The sequence below is a fragment of the Macrobrachium rosenbergii genome, chromosome 55, assembly GCF_040412425.1.
Source record: "Macrobrachium rosenbergii isolate ZJJX-2024 chromosome 55, ASM4041242v1, whole genome shotgun sequence".
Taxonomy (NCBI): domain Eukaryota; kingdom Metazoa; phylum Arthropoda; class Malacostraca; order Decapoda; family Palaemonidae; genus Macrobrachium; species Macrobrachium rosenbergii.
The window spans coordinates 5,116,220-5,131,219 of record NC_089795.1 but is presented as its reverse complement, the minus strand read 5'-3'; positions in this window follow the sequence as shown (position 1 = coordinate 5,131,219).

Sequence of the window (15,000 nt, the reverse complement as noted above, 5' to 3'; positions counted from 1 at the left end):
GGGGTAATCACGAAACAAAAAGTTCAGGTCAGTGCCCGGGACCCTGCAGTAGGTTTCAACAGTGGAGCAGGAGCTCATAGTCTCCAAATGATAGTCCCATCAGAAATGGATTCTGGTAAATTGTTGATGCTAATATCTGTTCATACATTTCTTTTTTTATCAACGAGGAAGTCAAAGTGACACTTCCCCTTTTATAATTTTATTTTTGGCTCATTGTTAGATATTAGCGAAGTACATTGCATAATTATTAATATCCGCTCACGTACCTCAACTATAGAAAAATAAATCATAATTTTCAAAAGTAAATGTCAGAAAAATTAACAACAGAAGCTGAACGATTATGAATAACAGACGCAAAGACTGGTACTGCTACTATTGAAGCTCATGGTAAAAATATTAGGTGACGAAGCTCTCACAGTCGGTAAACTCATTTTAAACAACTCAAAAACAAGGCTTTAGCGAATCAGAAAATTCCAGCAACTGCTGTTCCGTTATTTGACAGCTATGCTAAGTAAAACTGGAAAAAGTATAAGACTCAGTAAACAAATAAAAATGTTAAACATGGGCTCACAGCCTCATTCAAACCAGTTAGCGCAGACGAATACTGACCTCAAAGGTGCTTTAGGAACTTGTCACTTTCATAATTTTATCATGACCGTTGGCAACTCTCATCTGTTTGTAAATTCCCAAAATGCTCTGGATGCCTCTTGGACCACTTGGCGCACTTGCTGAATAAACGGGGAAATTTGCTTAGTTGGAAAATGGCGAAGTATGACAAGTGGTGAACAACAGAAATTGTTGCACTTGAGGGGACGAGGAGGAACATTTAATGGGCAGAAACTATAAAACTTCGCGAGCAAAATGTGAATTACTTCACTGGATGACGATAATGGAATTATTACAGTTGTTAGGGAAAAAAGTGAATTATTGCACTTGGTGGCCGAAAAGGGGAATTGTTACACTTCTAGGCGAAAAGGGGAATAACCCTAAAAGGAATATTATATCCCCTTATGGGCAAAACGGGAACTACTGTACTTGTTAGGCAAAAAAGAGGAATTCCCATAATTATTAAGCTTGCAGAAAGAATAAGATTATTCCATTTGTTGGACCCAATGGGGAATGATTCCACGTGGAGAGCAAAATGGGAATTAAAACTAAAAAATACGAATTATTATACTTGGTAATAAAAAAAAAAAAAAATAAGTATACTTAAAGGTGAAAGGGCGAATCACAAACACCTGGCTATCTAGAGGAAAATTATTGCAGTTGGTAGAAGAATACGTGAACGGTTACATAATAGAATAAAAATCTAAAGCTATACAAAAACGAATAATCATGCATGTTACAAAAAAAAAAAAATTTCCCTCTCTCTCTCATTTACTATACAAAACAAATAAACATATATATTGTATATGTATAAAAAAATATTAGAAATACTCGCTGAAAATGATCTTCATCATGTCTACTGGTTTGGGCATTTTTTAACTAAGCAGATGAGAGAGAGAGAGAGAGAGAGAGAGAGAGAGAGAGAGAGAGAGAGAGAGAGAGAGAGAGAGAGAGAGATTTAATATTGAATTATCTGAGAGAGATAAAGTGATTTTTGGTTATATCGAAAAAGAGCACAAGTATCCTTCCTTAATCAATTTAAAGTGTCTCCTCAAAGCCGTAATAATTTATTGTGTTCGTCTTCAAAAGAAATTCCTGTTAACCCAATCAACCAGACATTCCAATTCACGAAACACTATCGTATTCAAGCAACTCAACCTGACCTAAGGTAACGAACAACGCGTCTTCAGAAAATTAACAGATATAAAATATTCCAGAATATTTGATAATTCCGTTTTGCGAATAAACTTTAAAGTTTTTTTCATGAATTAAAGACAAATTCGGAATCTAATAAACGAAGGGTCCAATATTGAGATCAGGAATAAATTTACCTACATGAATCATAAAAATGTATGTTTTTTTCATAAAATAAATAGTCTATGTTCCTTTGATTTTGTGCAACTGGTGGATTAACGCTAAATCTTTTGAGCGAAACACAGCATATGTATATTCAGTTACAGGATAAAAAAAATTATATATTGCTTGTGTGCGTAGTTCCAAGTCGCAACTGCCGAATAAAACATTATTTCACATTAACTTTCTGATACGTCGCTTGAAACGCTGTACTTTTTTGGTAACAATGGGACAACGCGTTTAAGCTTGCCGCACACTGAGCCGGAACGGAACCGCCGCCGAAGCCTCAGAACAGAACAGAAACGACGTCCAGCGGGCACACTGAGCCAGAAGCCACAGAACGGAACCGACGCAGCCAGTTACATGTGGTAGTAGGTCATGTGTTCTGCATTATAATCGACAAATTATGAGTGAGTCACCGCTCAGCAGCGATGAAGAAGTGCTAGTGCTATGTCTAGCAGTAAAGGCTGAAGAGGAGGAGGAAGTAGGGAAAGCAGCAAGAAAGTCAATGTGGATACATAATATATGACAATCAAGAGAGGGAGAAGGGGAATATAAAACATTATTTCCACATTTAAAACGGAACAACATAAAGTTCTTCCAATATTTCCGTATGAGCTACGAAAAATTTTGTGAACTACTATTACATATAGAAGCAGACATATGCAAACAAGATACAAACTTAAGAAGCTGTATTTCAACAGAGGAACAGCTAGCTGTTACACTCAGGTATGTAATAAAAAGTTAGATTTCAAATAATATTTATTGTTACACACTTAATGAATGTTCACAATAATTCCTTTTGTGAAAACAATTATTATAGTTAACAAGCGCAAACCAAAATAACTTTCTGTAGGCACAATATTTTGTATTTTTCCAACAATATTTATTGTTACACATTTTATGAGTAGCTACACTGCTCCCTAGTGTAAGAACATGTGATTAACAAAATTTATAAATTTGTGTACTGATTATGATTAGTTTTGGATGTGTGAGGTATGAAATGTGGGTTGTATTCGGTAGTAGATGGTGATACGGCCAGGAGCTGTGATGAAGCTCCAACTGGTGCAGATGGGATTGGGTAAGGGCAATGTGCTTCATCAGAAGCTGGTGACGATGGTGATGTCAAAGGAACAGGTGTTGAACTATAACCTGAGAAGGTTGGTGATGGGGAAATATGATGCGGTGGAGGTGAACTAAGGTTTTTGTATTCATATTCAGAGAGCAAAGAACTGATTCGAGCTTTTATTTCAACTTGTTGAAGGGGGGAGAAAGTTCTGACAGTTTCCTCAACCATTTTAAAGTATGCTGTTAGATGGTCTCTACCTGAACTTTTATTTGAAAAGTATGTTTTAATTATATCGTGAGCGGAAGCTGAAGTATTGCACTTTCTTCTTTCTGAGGATGATGTCCTAGCCGCTCTTTTAGTAGGGGGCGGAATACTGACAGAGTCCGAAAGTGCGGCAGCGGGTGTGATGTCTCCCGACGTCTTTTCATCATAGGTTCCTACTCCTGAGTCAGGGTTCTCGTCCTGCGTCCCGATGTCTCCCAAACTACTTGTTTGAGGTCTTTTTTGAAGTACAGGCGCCTTCAAAAAAGACATTTGTTGCTCATACTTCCATGGAGCGGCATTAACTGCTTTCTGGCCACTCACTGTTTTTTTCCCGTTCAATGCCTTTCTGTAGCAATCTCTCAACGAACCCCACTTCTTTTTCAACACTGGCACTGGAAAAATAGTAAGATTTAGCTTAAGCAATACATTTAAAATACAATTATGCTATTTATTTTATTCACAACTGAAAGTGTGTGTATCTCTTTTTCAGATATCTGGGCCATGGCGGAACCTACAGGACACTGTCATTTAGCTACAGATTAGGAGAGTCAACTGTTCGAGACATTGTTTACTCCACTTGTAAATCTATTTGGGAGAAATTGAGACCAATAGTAATGGCACCACCCGACGTCTCGAAATGGGTACAAATAGAAGATTTTGCAACCAAATGGCAGTATCCAAACGTAATAGGTGCTATAGATGGCAAATATGTAGTGATAAAAAACCAAATAATAGTGGCTCACTATATTTCAATTACAAGAAAGAATTCAGCTTTGTGCTGATGGCGCTAGTAGATGCTGATTGTAAGTTCATCATAGTAGATATTGGAGCCCATGGGAAAAACAGTGATGGTGCCATCTTTGGAGACTCAAAATTAGGTAAAAGTTTATCTAATACATTGAATATTCCGCCACCTAAAGCGTTACCTAACACAAATATTGTACTACCTCATGTCGTGGTCGGAGACGAAGCCTTCCCACTAAATAAGAATATCATGCGGCCTTATCCAGGATCTCAGTTGGCTAATAATGAAGCAAATAAAATATATAACTACCGACATTCCAGAGCTAGACGTGTCTCTGCAAATGCATTTGGCATCTTAACAAAAAAATTTAGAATTTTTAGTCAGAAACTACAGATAACACCTGACCATGTTGATACTGTTGTTTTAGCAAGCACGTGTTTGCACAATTTTCTACAAGATGATACACATCTTTGGGGCCCAGGTGAGCTTGAGGAAAAAGAAATACCTAAGGGAATTCAATCAATTTGTGGCGTGGGAGGCAATGCTATGCGTGAGGCATTCGACATTAGGGATAGCTTTAAAAACTATTTCATTTCACCTCAAGGTAATGTACCGTCGCAGAATGAAATGATAAATAGAGGGAAGAAGCACCATTAACATTGTGAATTGTAATAGACAAAGTAATTTATTATTGTGCATCTAAATATAAGAGCAATTAATTAAAATGGATTTTTCTTACCTGGCATTTCCATCAATTTGGCAATTTCTTCCCAAGCATTCTCCTTCCTAGTATTGTCATAATAATATTGATGACCAATATTATAAATTATCTCATATTGGAAGACATAATTTATGAGTTTTTCGTCAATATCTGTCATTGCTAATGATTGGTGCGTGTTTTTAAGCGTGTAATTAATTAGAGCGTGCACTGAAATAAACCCAGCACTACCTGCTTCAATGGTTGCTATCACACTAACCTCCGAATTCCTCAGCAACCCTCTCCAAAACAACCGCTGCAGTCGTTCTGCGCATGCGCAGCCTGTCAGACGCCACCGACGCTTCAGAAAAAATATCTTTCAAAGAATACTGCGTCGGTTCCGTTCTGTTCTGGCCCAGTGTGCGCAGTCAGGTATCTTCTTAAAACAGCGGGTGTGCGGAGGAAATAGTACAAAGCAACCCATTTGTAGCTTTTTGTGAGTGTATGTTTGCTTCTTTTGTAATGAACTTCCTATTTTACCCCCACCAGAATTTTCGTTATTTTTCGCTCTCTAAACAATGAGGGAATATCTGGAAGTATATAATTTTTTTTCAAGAAAAGACTTTACCATATATAACGAAAATGTGTATGATAAAATATCTCCTCACTTGATTATGTTATTTCAGGAAGGTAAGAACTTCATGTTCTTTCAAAAGACATTACTGCTTCGCAAAATGGTGTACCTTTTATGTTATTTGGTGTTTGTTTTCATTTAAGAAAAAAGAATCTCATATATATTTCATAATGGCGGCATGTTTCTCTTTATTTCGAGGAAATTAACGAAATCTATAATTGATATCAGCTCTGACAAAAAATGAAACAAACAAAAACGTCATTTCAGATAAGCATTAGAAAGACCTATCGGCCTTTTCAAGCTGCGTACAAAAGCTATACAAGGGTGGTCTTAGTTGACATATGAAAATGAACGCTGAGGGTTTCATAAGAGTTCAGAATTGGAATGTAGCTAGCTGTACCGCCAGAATCTTTGACAATAGAATGTCTAAAATTTTCATATCGATTCATTATGATAATGGCGACTAGCGGAAATCCTTTTACATTTGAAACAGAAGCCACAGATTATTTTTTTTTTTTTTCAAATGGAAACAGTGTTATTATAATTTGCACGAGTTGCTTTGTAATGAATTTCAAAGATGAGACTTGTATCGACAATGAGGGAATTAAATTATCACTCCCATTCATAGATGTCAGCTGGAGATGGCTTCCTTAGCATAAGGTACTGAAGCGACATTATAGTTATATCCTGGCTCTATCGTGTCCTAAGTAGTAATTTTCATTGATTCCCTATCTTCGTCATGGCAGTAACGTCTATGAATCTAAAAAACATCTTTAATATGTTTTCCAGGATTACATTCAAGAGTCAATAAAATCCTATAGACTAGCCCTACATAAGACTAAAAGAATAAAGAAGACTATGAAAAGCTTATCTACCAAAAGAATAAAGAAAAGTAAGAAAAGCAAACTCCTCCGTCTATCTGCTAAAAGAATAAAGAAGGCCATGAAAAGCAAACTCCTCCGCCTGTCTTCGAAAAGAATAAAGAAGACTGAAAAGCAAGCTCCTCCGACTATCTACTTGCACTGGTTTACTGGTAGTCCCTCATTATCTGGTACAAAAGTCGCTATTGATGGTTTTAACTGAATCATTACTATTAGTGCACTGAAATTCAAAGGTTATTTAATAATAATTATATGTGTTGGTGATAAGCTTTATTATAATTGTCTACAACAGCAGCCATCAAAAGCTTATCGTGCAATGCTAGTGAAAAAGAAACCTTGGTTCTGCATCCCAATCCGCCTCAATATCATATCACCCCTCTCTTTTCATACAGTCTAATCCCTCATAAAACCTCTTCAAAATTCACAATCAAGTTTGAGAGGTTGTGGATGGAATAAAAAATCCTCGATTTTCATCCTGATACGGATTCATCCAAAACTTGATGAACTCTTTACAGTCTCAACGTTCAGCATTCTGCAGAAATTCATGGAAAGGTCTCAATAACTTTCTGAAATAGCTTTTCAGAAGTCAGTTGAATAAAGAAACAAAGAGACACCAAAGAATACGGCTCTTCCTTGCACTTCTCATAGTAAAGCAGGTTGCTGGTTTTCGCTCTCCTCAAGTTCCTCATTGGATGGATCGATATCGTACTCGGCTAGCACTCTGCTGGGCCCGCGTTCAACTCTCCGGCCTGCCAATGAAGAATTTGAGGAATTTATTTCTGGTGATAGAAATTCATTTCTCGGTATAATGTGGTTCGGATTCCACAATAAGCTGTAGGTCCCGTTGCTAGGTAACCAACTAGTTCTTAGCCAAGTGAAATAATTCTAATCCTTCGGGCCAGCCCTGGGAGAGTTGTTAATCAGCTCAGTGGTCTGGTCAAACTAAGATATAATTATTTATTCGCTCTCCTCAAAAGATCATTTTTACTCTTGCATAAAACAAGAGCTTCCAGGTTTGACCATTCGAATTGGCATTCGGTCTTCACATGATTTATCACTCTAACATGATAGTTTATCTAATATTATTAACAATGCAAACAATACCATTTACAAAATAATAAAAGAAAAATTCATATTAGTAATCAATATGCCAATTAAGAAGTCTTATTTTGATTTTATCGACAGTGATTTTGTGACGAGCTCTAGATGAAATTTTAAGGTTAGTAGGGTTGGTGTTTAGTGTTCTGTACAACTACATCTCAGATCAACAAAAATCGAAGTTTTCTTCAAGTACAGGAAGATATAAAGGCATGAAGGAATTTCTCATCGACATGGTTGTTTTTCCTTCTTAATAAATAGGAATATCAGAGGGAATATATTTCCACACACTTTGGAGCTTCTGTTCGAAAGGAACAACCAGGTATTTTTCTATATTTACGTCCATAATAATCAAGAGGTAAAAGATGGGAAGACACTCAGAGAGAGAGAGAGAGAGAGAGAGAGAGAGAGAGAGAGAGAGAGAGAGAGAGAGAGAGAGAGAGAGAGAGAGAGAGATTTTATATATTTATCCTTCAGGTCTCAAGATTATTAAGTACAGTACAGTTGTCTTATAAAAGTAATTTTGCAAAAGTGATCCGTCTTTAGGTAAATATAACTGAGTGTTTTCGCTTTTAGGATACGTGACAAAATTACCAGCAAGCGTTATTCTATTGTCGGCAGATGATAATAAGGTAAGTAAAAAGAACACTTTCATATAAACCTATTCTAATTGCTTCACCTGATCTGCAGTTAAAGAAAGAATAAAAGAAAGAAATCCTGATTTGAGATCCATAATCTGGCGGTAAAGCTGTAATCAATCGTTCCATTGTCCGAGAACAATCGCTCTTTAGTGGCTCTTGCATTGAAATTTTGTGGGAATCCGAAAATGGAATTCCGCCTGATTGAGCGACCAGTTATTTCATTGGAGGATTCTTTCTGGTCTAAGAGTGACATTTCTTGATGCATTTTCTCTCTATGTTATACTTATTGGCATGATTTGTTTATTTGAACAAAAACGTTCTTATTATAGTTTTTTTGGTAATGATGGTCTTATGATGGTTCAGTTAAAAATCGCAATTTTAAAGTAGGGTCAGGTTGTAATAATTGTTTTTATGATCTGTTCGTAATCATATAGCTGATATTTTTGTTGTTGTTTCACCACATATATAAAAGTAAAAAAAAATAATAATAATTATAACCTGCCTTTCTGATATGCTATGAATTTTATTGCCCATAGTGCTAATAAGATATTCAGATCATATTATGCTCCTGTTACACGTATCTCTTTGGAGAAAGAAAAAATGGACTTGGGGTTAAAAAAATCTAAATAAAACCCGGGAAAGAAACCGAAAACTCTGTAGTAGCTTTACTTTATTCCCTTGCTCGTTTGGTAACTGCCTTGGTTACAGAGAACGGTTATTGGTAGAAAAAGATTTATATTAACATCTAGACGGTGCTAAATGAATATCCTGCTTTCCTTCGCGGGCCTTCAACGATTTTTTGCGGCCGATGAGTTCCATGGTATTTCTTGATAGCGTTAGATAAGTGGGATACAAATACCTGAATTTAACTTGGCGCTGATTGCCTCGAGCCCCCAGCAATAAAGACTATTATAAGCAACATTCATGTAATCTAAACTTGAATTGATTAAACTGAGTGAGTTGGTAATTTTTGGCCCTTTTGGGATTCTGATAGAGCCAAGACATTTCTTAATATATTTCTGTTAACTTTCTTCGACTACTGACAACATTTGTCTTTGTAAATTCTCTGGTCGCTACGGTAATTCTGGACCTATACAAATAAATTTAAACTCCCTGAGTATGGCAATAAGGTAGATAAGACTTTATTTAAAATATTCTGCGATAAGAATATTACAATCCTGAGTTCTTCCTGTAATTTTTATTCTGACTGTGCACAGAGGCAGAAATCATTTCACGTCTGGTACTGTATAGAAATTATGAATTCCGAAGTTGAATAGTTTTATTCCTAGTAGTTGCTCTTACCTTTTGATGTCCAAAGCCTTTTTTCTTCTCGAAACAGAATGTGTTGACCATAAGAAAAACATTTGAGAAACGTTGAATATTTTGTTTTTCATTCTTATAGTAGCTACTCTTCTGTAAAACAGGAACATCTGTTAGGAAACTGAATGCCAAGCCAGCATGGCTGGTCTCCTATTGGTTATCATTTCCTATATTTCTTTCCTATCCGTTTTTATGATACTTGTTAAAGTATCATAAGGAAGAAGAGTCGTAAAAGATTATATACTCAGGCCACCTGCAGGAATTAAGGATAAAAGGTCAAATGACCATACTGGTTACGCCAAGCCAGTAAGCTAAATTTGCATATCTGGAAATTGTGAGTGATCACGTGACCTTGCAACAATTTTAGGTAAATTCGAATATCTTCGTACAGGTGTACGTTATCCTTAAGAAACTCCGGACGGACCAGCTTGCATCTGGCAGACATTTCTAACTCGGTCGGATTCCAAATTCAATTTGGAATTTAAACTGGTACACAAATTTTGTCACAGCTGACAAATTATATTTTTCTTTAAATGCGCGGGAAATTTTTGACGCCTACGTATTCTATAACTCTGGCGATCTCAAACTGATTAAGAACTTTTTCGATTCGGCCATTGGCATTCCTTGGGCTGTAATTTGAAAATTTAAGACAGGGCGACTTTAATAATGTTTATTGATGCAGATATCAGAAACTAATGCACTGAGAGTCTTAATACTTCGAAAGGCAGTACAGGCTTTGGAATCGTTTAGCGTCGTATGCACAACTTCCAACATTAATTCTTTCCCCAGTTCTCATGAGACGCTAGCCTTATCGTTTGCACACATCAAAGGCAGATATCCGAGGCAGATTGCTAATGGAAGAATATTCGAGAATTACCATCGAAAAAAGACCACATACTACCAGCCCCAACCCTAAAAATCGAGTCAACATGGAATTTGGCACCTACTTCCATCGGGTCAGGGCCTCAAAATGCTATACTTTGATCTGCAATTCCATTTCAAATACGCTAGAACTGTTCTTGAAAAGTTTCTTTATTTTGAAATTAGAATGGATGGGCTTTCGATGATTCCAGATAATATTAAAATTACTTTTGAGGTCAGGAATCCTTACACAATTTTAATGGCGGCATGACTGGTCTCCATACTGTTTTGAAATATGAAAGTTTAGGTCTTGTTTGAGAATATGGAATATGCTGCCTCCATTCTCTGCATCTAAAGCGTGGAAACCGTACATAATACGTTTTTGCTCTCTTATCACTATAGAAATTAACTAGAAGAGTCCTAATTGCTTGGCACCGGTGCAATCGCCGTTGCCAAATGCTATATTTATAAGTTCCATTCAACATGACTAAATGTTCTAGTTTTCAGAATTTTTAAAGATTAAGACGATGATTTTTATTATCACAAAGTCTTTCTCAAATGAAACAATGGCTAGCCCATTCTCCTCATGAAGTAAACCATATAAAAGATCATTACAGTGAAAGACATGAAATCACGGCCAATAAAAAATAACGCTACTTAAGATAAATGAAGAGTCATGCAAACCTATAATTTAGATAAACAAAGTTCTAAAAACTTCTTAATTCTTCGTTCAAAAGCAAAAAAAAAGTTAATCTAAGTTTCATCGTTGAGGAATTCTTTACAGCACTCTGAATATCTGGTCATGTCGAAAAGACGATAGAGAAAAAACTACACACACACACACACACACACACACACACACACATACACATATATATATATATATATATATATATATATATATATATATATATATATATATATATATATATATATATATATATATATATATATATTCAACACACAGTCAAGCACGAAACAGAAATAAATTTCTGACTCAAGTCAGGATCGAACTCAGGTCTTTCAGTTGAAAGGCAAGGACGCTGCCAACAAAGCCACACAATTCATAGAAGAAGTTGGAACCTAAGTGCCACTGTACCTAAGGCTTTACCTTGGCAGGCTAACTGACTTGCATACCAGCGTGTTTTCTAGTGTTTTCTCCAAGTTCCCGATTCAGCAGTGACCCAGTTGACAGCATTTTATTCGAATTATTCTTTCTGAGTGAATATGAGAGAGATGATCAACGCACAAACATGTGATGAACAGAAATAAATTTCTGACTCATATTCGAATGAAATTCTGTCAATTTGGTCACTGCTGAGTCAGGAAGTTCGGGAAAACACGTTGGTATGCAAGGCAGTTAGCCTGTCCAGGTAAAGCCTTAGGTACCATGGTACTTAGGTTCCAACTTCTCCTATGACTTGTGTGGCTTTGTTGGCAGCGTCCTTGCCTTAGCATCGTCGGGTGTGGTTGATAACTGCGAGAAATGTAGCTACCAAAAACACGGAAGTCCCTTGAACATCTGGGTATTACACTGGGATAGCAACCCCACCCCAGTAATTGGTAAAAACCAGAAAGATAGGACCTGCTGGAGCCACCCTTGTGGGTGAAAAGTTAAGCATTGTGAATTCGGAAACAAAATAATAAAAAGGTTTGCTCTTTTCTACAAATTAATTGGCTTCCTTTTGTGTTTTGTTTACTTTGTTAGGTCGCTTGTGTAATGGTTAGTGTCTTGGCATGCCACTCAGATGTCATGAGTTTGTGCCTCCCCTAGGGCGATGATAACATCACTAGCTCTGTATCATGATCAGTTACTGCCGCGCTTAGGGGTCTGCGGTGGCAAGTTGAAACCAACATATTCTTTGGAAGGTCGAATTTCAAGTCAATAGGTTGCATCTACTGAATAAATAAAAAATATAAACAAGGAGGAAAAATCTAAAAGTAAAATTATACTTGCACATTAGTATTCAAAATCACTTGTTCCACAATATATATATATATATATATATATATATATATATATATATATATATATATATATATATATATATATATATATATATATTGTGTATATATATATATATATATATATATATATATATATATATATATATATATATATATATATATATATATATATATATATATATATATATATATATATATATATATATATTATATACAGCATGCAATATTACTTTTATATATTTGTCAACAAACTGGTTTCCCTGCTTCCATCCTAAAATATCAAACCTATTTCCCCTTCATCCAAGCAGTGTTATTTTCAAGAAGCGGCAACTAGACCCAGAATTACTGCCATAATCCCTCACAAGAAGGCATGAAATAACCAGAATGACCACCGTAAGATGTCGGTTCTGGTTCACTGACTAAGTCAATCCGCTTAACGGGCAGACCTGTCGTCAGCGGAATAGGAACTCATATTTTTCTTGGCAGGTATAGATGCTGGGTGGGATGAAAAAAGAGAGAAAGAAATTAATGAATTAGGGAGAAGTAGATTAGACGATATTAATTTCTGTCGATGACTGGGCATAATAGAATCTTAAAAAAATCATATCAAATGTACAAAGAGTAAATTAACGTTAGTATTAGGATGACAAGTTTCATCAATTTTACAGTAGTTATGCAAAAGATTATTGTTTTACAGCATCATTATCATTTTCTTCCTCAACATCCTTATTTATTTCAGTAGAAACTTCTACCAGCCCTCGTTTAGTCCACCCAGATGGCGCATTTTTTTGTCCGTGACAGTTTTTACTCTTCTTGGATGGCTTTTCTCCCGATTCATAGGAGTTTATGACTGGATAGAATTAATGTTTTCATTCCTTTGAACAAGTCTATAAGTTTTCACACTTTTTTTTTTTTTTTGTTCTTTGGGTACCAGATTTAATAGTCTGGAAGACGTGTTCCAAGATCTTCCTTTATAGCACCTATGTCGTATTTATCTAAATTTGTCTATGCACTCACACACACACACATATATATATACATATATATATATATATATATATATATATATATATATATATATATATATATATATATATATGTGTGTGTGTGTGTGTATATATATATATATGTATATATGTGCGTGTCACGCACACACACACACACACACATATATATATATATATATATATATATATATATATATATATATATATATATATATATATATATATATATATATATATATATATATATATATATATATATATATATATATATATATATATATATATATATATATATATATATATATATATATATATATATATATATATATATATATATATATATATATATATATATATATATATATATATATATATATATATATATATATATATATATATATATATATGAGATGGGGTGTAGGTCCTGAGCGGTTTCGACTTTATTTCCAAGCCATTGACGAAGGACTGATACAGAGTATTAAAAGACACAAATATATATATTACTGGAACATTACTGACGAACATACACAACCGTTAGAGACTACATATCCACCCACAGGCCGTTGTCAAAACTCATTTGGGTAAAAATGACAATAGTCAGGGGCCAACACTGATAAACATCATTTGTAACTTATACATGGAATTTTTTGAAAAGAAAATATTAAACAACATAATTCCACGCAATGTAACATGGTTTAGGTATTGACAACATAATTTGTGTATGGCCAGGGAACCAAGATGTAAGTAATTTTTTTGCTAAATTAAATCAATTAGTACCATCAATTAAATTCACTATGGAAATGGAAAATGATGGGTGCTTACCCTTTTTTGGATGTCCTCATACGAAGAAATAGTAATGGGTTTAAATATAGTGTGTATAGAAAACCCACTAATATTTCTTCCTGTGTGCATTTCTATTCCAGACAAAGCAATAAGGTTAAAAAAATCAGTGTTTTCATCTATGTTTTTAAGAGTTACGTGTATGTAGCCCTGAATATATTGACGAGGAAATAGGTAAGATTAGGAATACAGGCAAGAAATTGAAATATCCCGACAGTGTATTAAACAGTGCATTTGAAGCGGCAAAAAAGACTATGTATCAAAACCAAAAAGAATTTTACAACACAAAAAATTTGCTTGTACTGCCTTATAATAATAATAAGAAAGATATCCCCCATCTTAAAAATTTTGGTGTTAATGTCGCATTTAAGAACAATAAAACAATGAAACATGTACTTATCAAGAACTCCCCCAACAATACTAAAGGGTGTGTATATAAAATTCCAGGTAAGTCTTGTGACAACTTTTATATTGGCCAAACGGGTAAAGCACTGGAAAAGAGAACAGAACAGCATAAGCAATGTGTGAGATATGCACAGGGGAACAGTGGTATTTTTGTACATGTTAGTGAGAACAATCATGCTATCAACAGGGAAGGGGCAAAAAGGATTCTACATTCTACTAACACACTGGAAAGGAATATCATTGAATCTAGCTTTAAAAAAGAAAGTTACAGCCATAATATGAATATCAGTCAAGGGATGTATAAACTTGATCCTTGAATATCAAAAGAAATTTGTAAATTGTTTAAATTTTAAGGCAGGCAGTAGAGATGCACGAAAATAAGATTATCATATATGTAAACACAGTACGGGGCCAGCAGTGCTAATGAGTTTTCCAAACTCCGCCTCCCTGACACCTTGACACCAGCCTGTGGGTGGATATGTAGTCTCTAACGGTTGTGTATGTTCATCAGTACTGTCCCTGTAGTATATATACTCTGTATCACTCCTTCGTCAGTGGCTTGGAAATAAAGTCGAAACCGGTCAGGACCTACAACCCATCTCTCTTTTTTC